The following is a 7628-nucleotide window of genomic DNA, read 5'->3' as shown; positions in this document are numbered from 1 at the left end:
TGGGAGGACTCTGTGCGAATAATTTACTTTCCAGACTAAAATTAATTACTCGTAGCAATCCAGAAGTTTCTTGTTCAAGAGATTTCATGGCTCCAATAAAATTCCGGGAGCTGGATCGCGGCCAGGGGTCGCGATATATCGGGGTAACTCATTTCTGGCAGATATAAGTTGCGCCACTATTGAGGGGTAACAGGTGGCAAGTACGTTAGCCGCCCGCACCAACCACCAGATGGCAGCACAGAACCGATCGCGCGGTCCTGCTCGTGAGCAATCTCCCAACTCATCTCTGATTTCAGTACACAGCCGCTAAGCAACAACGGCGCACCGGTAGCCGCGAAATGCCAGACGTGGGCACTCTATGTTACTCTCTGACCACGTAAAGTTCGGGCGTAGACCGATGAGTAGTTCCTTAGAACTTTCAGTTTTGCAAATTAGTGATAATGATGTTATGAAAGGGAGGAGTGCAGAAAATTTGACAGCAAATGCTTTCGAACATTTTGACCTTGTTATTACGGATCTTTTAAACGGATTTGAGAAGTGGTCGTTGGTACATTTTTTACTTTAAGGAGCTTGAGAGAGCAAATCTTTCATGAAGGTAAGTTAATTTACTATGCTGCAATGCATAGATGATTTGGTATTTAAATTTGTATTGTTTATTTGATTCGGTTATATATTAAAACGTGTCAGGAGTCTAACAAACATTCTTTTCTTTTTCGTACGATACACTATAAATTACTTATCTAGCAATATTATAATTTTAGTTCTTGGTATGATGATTCATTTTGATGTGACTAACACCAGAACAGTTGGTGTATTTTTATATCTTTGGTGGAATGTATAAAATTCTTATTTTTATGGATTTGGGTTTAGTGTCATGTGATAATGCGAAGATTAGTCTCATGAATCGGGAGTAGAAGTCAATGCATTGAATTATTGTTCGAAATTTAAATTTTGCCTTTGTGAACTTCATTGACACCTGTAATTATCAAAAGGTTACGGCACTGTTACGATGATTAAGTTTATCTTTGAATAGTATTATTTTGTAGGACAGGTTATTTAAACATCTTGTATACTTGTTCCTATTACAGTAATTACCGTAATGTTTTGTTATTTTATTTGATCTTTTAATTACAAAACGCTGCTATAGTGACTTCCACCTGACCGATGATTTTTTACGAAGCACCACTATAGCAGCCCAATTTATTCCCATGTTCTCAAGGTGATAAATGAATATTGCATTCATACAAAATATGAGCACTCTGGGACCAAGCTCTCCATATAGGTAGTACATCTCCATGTCCGACTCCGCCGTAGTTAAAGGGTTAAGTATAAGAATAAGAATTTGTATATATTTTATGTATTATATTGGGCGTCATATTAGGATAAAGGGATGAAACTTCAAACAACGTATACCTCTGATTAATTTGAAACTTTGTATACCTATGTATTTCGTCGCATTGATGATAAATATGACAATGAAAATCGGCGCAAATGTTATATTCAAAGTAAAAATGATTGTTAATCATTTTTGCGAAGTTTTACATTATTTTGATTATTATAGGTTCAAGAGAAAAAAAGCTTTAAATAAAAGTTGTGGCCCTTGAAAAAAGTACTTTTTTTCTCCAAAACAGTTACTTTTTAGGTTAGATTAGGTTAGTTACATGAATTAGTTTGTATTTCAGAGATGTATCTCATTTTTCTCAAAAAGTAATGGTTTTAGAAAACAAGTGTATTTAACATAAAAGATGTATTTTGTCAAAAGCTACAATTTTTATCTGAAACTTCTTTCTCTTAAACCTGTACTAATCGAAATAATATGAAAATTTGCAAAAATTATTAACAATTATTTTCACCTTGAAAATAAAATTGGCGCCAATTTTCAGTTCCATATTTGTACTCAGTGGATCAAAGTATATGGATATACGAAGTTTCAAATTAATCTGAGGTATGTGCTTTTTGGAATGTCATCCCTGTATTATTCACTTAAATTATTTGAAATTTTTAACAAGGAAAAAAAAGTGCTAGGGTTAAAGAATATACCTAAAAAAATAGTAATCGTTTAAGCAGTTTTAGGTGAGAGTAAACAGGCATTTAAATAGTAAACAATTTACTAATTTTATTTTATTCCTCTATTGAAAGTGTAAGTAGAAATGTACCGTGATGAGTAATCTTGCTAAGCATTTGTATTTAATAGACAAACAACTGTCAGCTTTGACCATAATCTGCACATCTTTTACACACATATGTATGCATATATATTATATGAATATTATCATATTTTTACCCTTTTTTTTGACCATCTGTACTATATTTTGCAAGCATTTGAACGTGTATAGATCTGTTTATTGTTTAAATAATCCCCTTCATTCCCATTGGTCTAAAATTATATCAAAAACATAGAAATGTTCAAAGTATAAGTTTTTCTGTTTCTCTTTTTCTAGGTAAGGTTACCAGTTTGTCAAAGAGTCTATGCTATAAAATTTGATTACATTATATTTTTTTTTATACCTAAGGAAGCATTTTTGTTAATATGTTTTATATAGTATCTCATAACCAGAGACTGTTATATTTCTACATTACATAAAAAAAAGTGAGACAGATTTTGTTTGATATTCTGGAATTAATTTTTGTTCTTATATTCATGTTGTTTAAATAATTTCATTGCTTACCAAAGCAGTCCAACATTAAGAGAATCTAACATTACTTACTGTTTAAATATTGTACTTAAGCAGGTGTGAAAGTGACATTCGAGGGGTTGTTTGTTCATGAAACTTTTCTGCGAAATGACTGTACCAAATCATTTGAAACTTAACAAAGTGAATGTGGAGGCTATAAGAAAGGTCCTGACACCCATGAAATTTCATTTTTAATGAAAAATGTTTAAATACCTATAAACAAATTTTTAAACAGTTCAAATTTCATGGGGATCGGGATCATCTTTATAGCTTCCATATTCCCTTAGTGAAGTTTGAAACAGTTCGGCTCATCCAGTTCGGAGAAAAGTTTCATAAACGAGACCTCTTTGACACCACTTTCACATAGCCTTTATTAGTTCATATAAAATGTACTCCTAAAAACCCTTTTCAAAATGTGTTAAAAAACCTTGAGCCGAACACATTTGCCAAAGAAAACAATGAAATCAATTACTCTTGCCATATACGTACATTGATTCTTACTAAGGCAGAAAGGTAAATTCATTTCAGTTTGTTTCTAAATAACATAATGATTAACTTCACAAAAGTAATCAAATTAATATCATGCACGTATTACTGAATTTGAATAAAACAAATCAGTAGTATTTATTCCTCCATGAAAACAATGAAATTGGTTCCCTTTATGCACTGATTTACACAGGGTATAATTAAATTCGTAGTCATGGTTTTTACAGCGTTATCCTTGTTGAAAAAGGAGTCAACAAGTCCTATATTATTTTTTTCCTACAGTGCATAATTTTTTTGTAATAACTAATTGAAGCATAGCCGATAAATTGCAATTTTTTCAATCAATTTTTATTGCTATACATTTCCGAACGGAATGCATAGCGGTGAAGACGCTATGCCGCAGAGAGCCGAACGCAACCTTACCGGTGTCCTTTCCGCTGTCTCTCCGTTCGGGAACGTGATTGTTTGGCTGTGCTTTACTTAGTTTTTACAGGAAATTTAAGCACAGTAGGAAAAAATAGTACAGGACTTTTCGACTCCTTTTTCAACAAGGATAATGCTGTATAAACCGTGATTCCGAGTTCCGTTACACCATGTACACTACCTGGATAGCTGATATCCTACAAAATGGCGTGACGTTTTTAAGCGACCAAAGGTCATAAACAACTACCGTAGTACTTGCGCATGCGTCAAAACAACGCGTCATTCAACCGTAGATAGTATAAGAGGGGTCAAATTAATTTACTGAAAAAAAGCAATTGCCATTTTTATAATACTTACGAAACACTTACGAAAAAAAAGATCACCATTTTGTTTTAGTCGAAGTTTTCTTACAATATGTCCTACACACCATTATACACGTAAATTATCTCTTCTGTCATTTATACCTTAAACGTTTACCTTCGCGACAGTTCAATGTTTGTCATTGCCGCAATTGACAGATTGACGGTTCAAAACTTTTGCACATGCGCACTCGTTATTTATTTAGTATCGCTGTCCATATGTATTTTTCCATACGAATTTAAGGCACCCCAGTTAGCGCTGGGACTGTGTATGAGGCTAGGTACGCTGTTGCGTACGAGGCTAGAGTGCGCACATGGCTAGTGTTGTGCGCATGCGTGTGCGTGTGCGTGGCTGATTGCGTCATTGCGTACGAGACTAGGGAGGGCGCATGCGTGCGCACGAGGCTAGTTGCCAGAGTAGAGAGGGAGAGAGGCCGATTGTCGATGTTAAGGCTGGAGTAGGACGAAAGGTAGGTTTGTGTGTGCGTGTTTACATCTCATCACGGTCACCAGTTATGGGAACGGGAGTACGTGTTCCCACAGTTTTTGTGTCTCGTCCCGGGTCTGCCTGTGGACTCGTCGGTAAGGCTTATCAGGCCTTAGACACTGGAAAATCATTCCTGAGCGGGATTCGAACCCGAGAGACTTCGCGTACCGCTGGGCTATCGAAAGCCCGTGGAAAAGTGAGAATTTCTAATACATATATTGTATGACCGCCACAACCATGTAATGGGACTTGTACAAACTTTTTAATTTGTATTTAATTTTTGCACCTAAGAGGCGGTGCATAAATGTGATAAAAGGGGTCGATTTCATTACTTTCATGGAGAGATATGTACCACTCATCTCTCTTATTTAGATTTAATATTTTGTACGTGGTTTTGATTTGATTATAATTGTTAATTTTTATTATCTTATTATGGAAGAGACGAATTGAGTTTACCTTTCTGACTTCCTAAGGATCCCTAACATTGTTGGCAAGACTAATGGACTTTATTATTTTCTTTGGCGAAAGTATTTGGAGCGTTTCATTGTGAAAAATTGCTTACTGATAATATGAATCGAAGAACAAGATTTATCACATCTTGAATTCAAAAAGCTTTTTTCATTAACAGAATATATTGGTGAGCAAATTTTGTTACCTTGTACAAGCGAATGTTCAGATGGGCTATTCACTCGGAAATCAGTGAAAACGATTTCCTTTTTTCAGAACTGATTGCCTTTGAATTCATATGATAAATAACAATGAGATTCGGTAACAAGTGACGTTTGACCTTAAAATTGTGGGAATGTGTTGGTGATTTCCAACGATTTCTAGTGATTTCTGATTGCGGTTCTCCGCTGATTTCGACGTGATTTCGATATGAAAGGATCCTCATATATATAAAACGTCAAAATATTGATAAAACTTTTTTCCAATCTGGATGCATCGAATCGGTGGAAACTTTAGCATGTGATTATAGAATCCCGAAGGAAGAACGTGGTGGTCATGAAATTTCATTTTTGTTAAAGAAATTTTTTTATTTAGCCCAGACTAGAACCAAGAATATATATCTTTCTTAAAAAATGAAATTCCATGAGCATCGCGTTCTTCATTAGGACCTCCAGAATCATGTGTTGAAGTATGAAATGATTTGGCGCACTTACTTTGGTGAAAAGTTTTATAAATATTTTGACGTCATATATATAGAATAACCCTAGATGTCACCTTAAGGGGATGTGAAAGTGGTATCCAAAAGCTCAATCGTTCATAAAACTTTTCTACGAACTGGGTGTCTCAAATTGTTTCATACTCTAAAATGTGTATATGGAGACCCCAAAGTAGGTCCTGAAACTCGTGAAATTTCATTTTTTTAAAACTATTTCTAAAATACCTATAAACAAATTTAAAAAGAATTTAAATTTCATGAGTTTCAGGACCTTCCTTATAGGCTCCCTATTCACATTGTAAAGTTTCAAACTATTCAGTAAACCGAGTTGGGAGAAAAGTTTTATAAACAAAACCTCTCCGACGCCACTTTCACATCACCTTTCAGGTGGTACGAAACTGTCAGCCTTTTTAAAATACCTATAAACAAATTTAAAAAGAATTTAAATTTCATGAGTTTCAGGACCTTCCTTATAGGCTCCCTATTCACATTGTAAAGTTTCAAACTATTCAGTAAATCGAGTTGGGAAAAAAGTCTTATAAACAAAACCTCTTTGATGCCACTTTCACATCACCTTAAAATCCATAATTTCCTGACTAAATATCCCCTCAGAATGTTCAAATTAATCTTAAGGGGAAGTGAAACTCCCCTCAAATCAGTCGATTCGAATAGGACACTTTTTTTAAGAATATTGAATAGAATTGTTCGGAACTTTGGCACATGACTCGTGAGCATCTAAGATTTATCCTGACACTTTCAAAATTTAAATTTTTGACAAAAAATGTTTAACTTAGCCCAGATCAGAACCAAAATGGCTTTGAGCTCACATATTTCGATCGATATGCAATGATTGAAGAATCTGATATGAGAAACAAAAGTAGCAGGACAATTGTACGACAATTCGGAACACTAGTAATCGAGAAACTCGTATTTGAACGGAATAAAGGCAAAAAAGTGTCGTATACGCTTTTATACTAAAACGATGGTAATACGATGTCTCCGAGTGAAAAATTAGTTGACACGGAAATCACAGATGGCGTAGGGCATCACTCTGCAGTCAATTAGGGCCTCAAAAACCACGAATCCAAGGGATTTCTGAAGTTTTACTTCGATTTCTTATAATAATATTTCTTAATTATTGTACGAAAACGATAGATGGAGTACACCATTTAGTAAATAACTCAATATAATTTGACACAGCTGTCAATATAAAAACGAACGTCGGCAACGTAAGTATTTAGAAAAACTGTTTTAATCGACGTCGGTCAAGTTCCTCGACGTGTTTCACTTCACCTTAATAACCCGTAATGTAATTCAGCTGTTCTATTTTCTAATTGAACCATGTAATTTGACGCTACGCCATATCCTCGTGTAAATAAGTGGCAGAAGAAATAAATATAAATCTGTTGTTTGAAGGGGAAGATTTAAACTGTTTGTCTACGCATAGAATTTATGCATTAATTTAGTCCAAACTTCAATTATTTCTTCAATTGCTAATCCCATCTATCGATCATACTATTTTTTTTTGTGTCTTAAAAGTAACAATTTGACTGAAACAAATTCAATGTAAAGAATTTACGAAATTTGTCTGTAAAGATCCCTGAGAACAAGGCTATCGTATTTTTAGTTGTACATTGTTAAGTAAAAACAAGTTACTTCTGGATCAGGGTGGAGATTTAAAACGTTTGATTAAGACAATATGAAATAAGTGTGGAGAAATTTAATCGATGATGGTAACATAAAATGTATCACAAATTTTCTACGCTACCTACGCTTAACGTGTTGGGTAGATCAAATTCAAATTCAAACCGTGTAGATTCAAGTTAAAGAAACAAGGATGGCAAATGAAATCAATTATTACAGTGAAATGTATGAAGTAAACGGTCTTCGGTACGATGTAGTAGAGAGTGCAGAAATGCATAAAATGTTACAAAATGGTACGTTATTTTGAAATGAATACTTAACCTTAATCTAATGTATTCTATCTTCCTAACATAGACCAAAAAACTAATAATAAATAAATAATTAAGTTGTGG

The 7628-nt window shown here is 34.2% G+C and overlaps 1 protein-coding gene across 3 annotated transcripts in view; it reads left to right on the top strand.

Moving 5' to 3' along the window:
• The first annotated feature begins 323 nt into the window (after positions 1-323).
• The window catches only part of LOC105700405 (catenin alpha), a 34829-nt gene continuing 27524 nt past the window's right edge, over positions 324-7628 (top strand). The window contains exon 1 of one of the 3 annotated variants that reach the window (XM_012426215.1): positions 324-595. The gene's annotated coding sequence lies outside the window, so the exon portion shown is untranslated. Of the gene's footprint in view, positions 596-4104; positions 4414-4782; positions 5068-7628 lie in introns of those variants that run through there. The other 2 variants (XM_012426216.2, XM_012426217.2) reach the window with 2 other exon arrangements.

This window comes from Orussus abietinus, unplaced genomic scaffold (genome assembly GCF_000612105.2).
Source record: "Orussus abietinus isolate OABI.00-Male unplaced genomic scaffold, Oabi_2.0 scaffold138, whole genome shotgun sequence".
Classification (NCBI taxonomy): domain Eukaryota; kingdom Metazoa; phylum Arthropoda; class Insecta; order Hymenoptera; family Orussidae; genus Orussus; species Orussus abietinus.
This window is presented reverse-complemented; position numbering and strand designations above follow the sequence as displayed.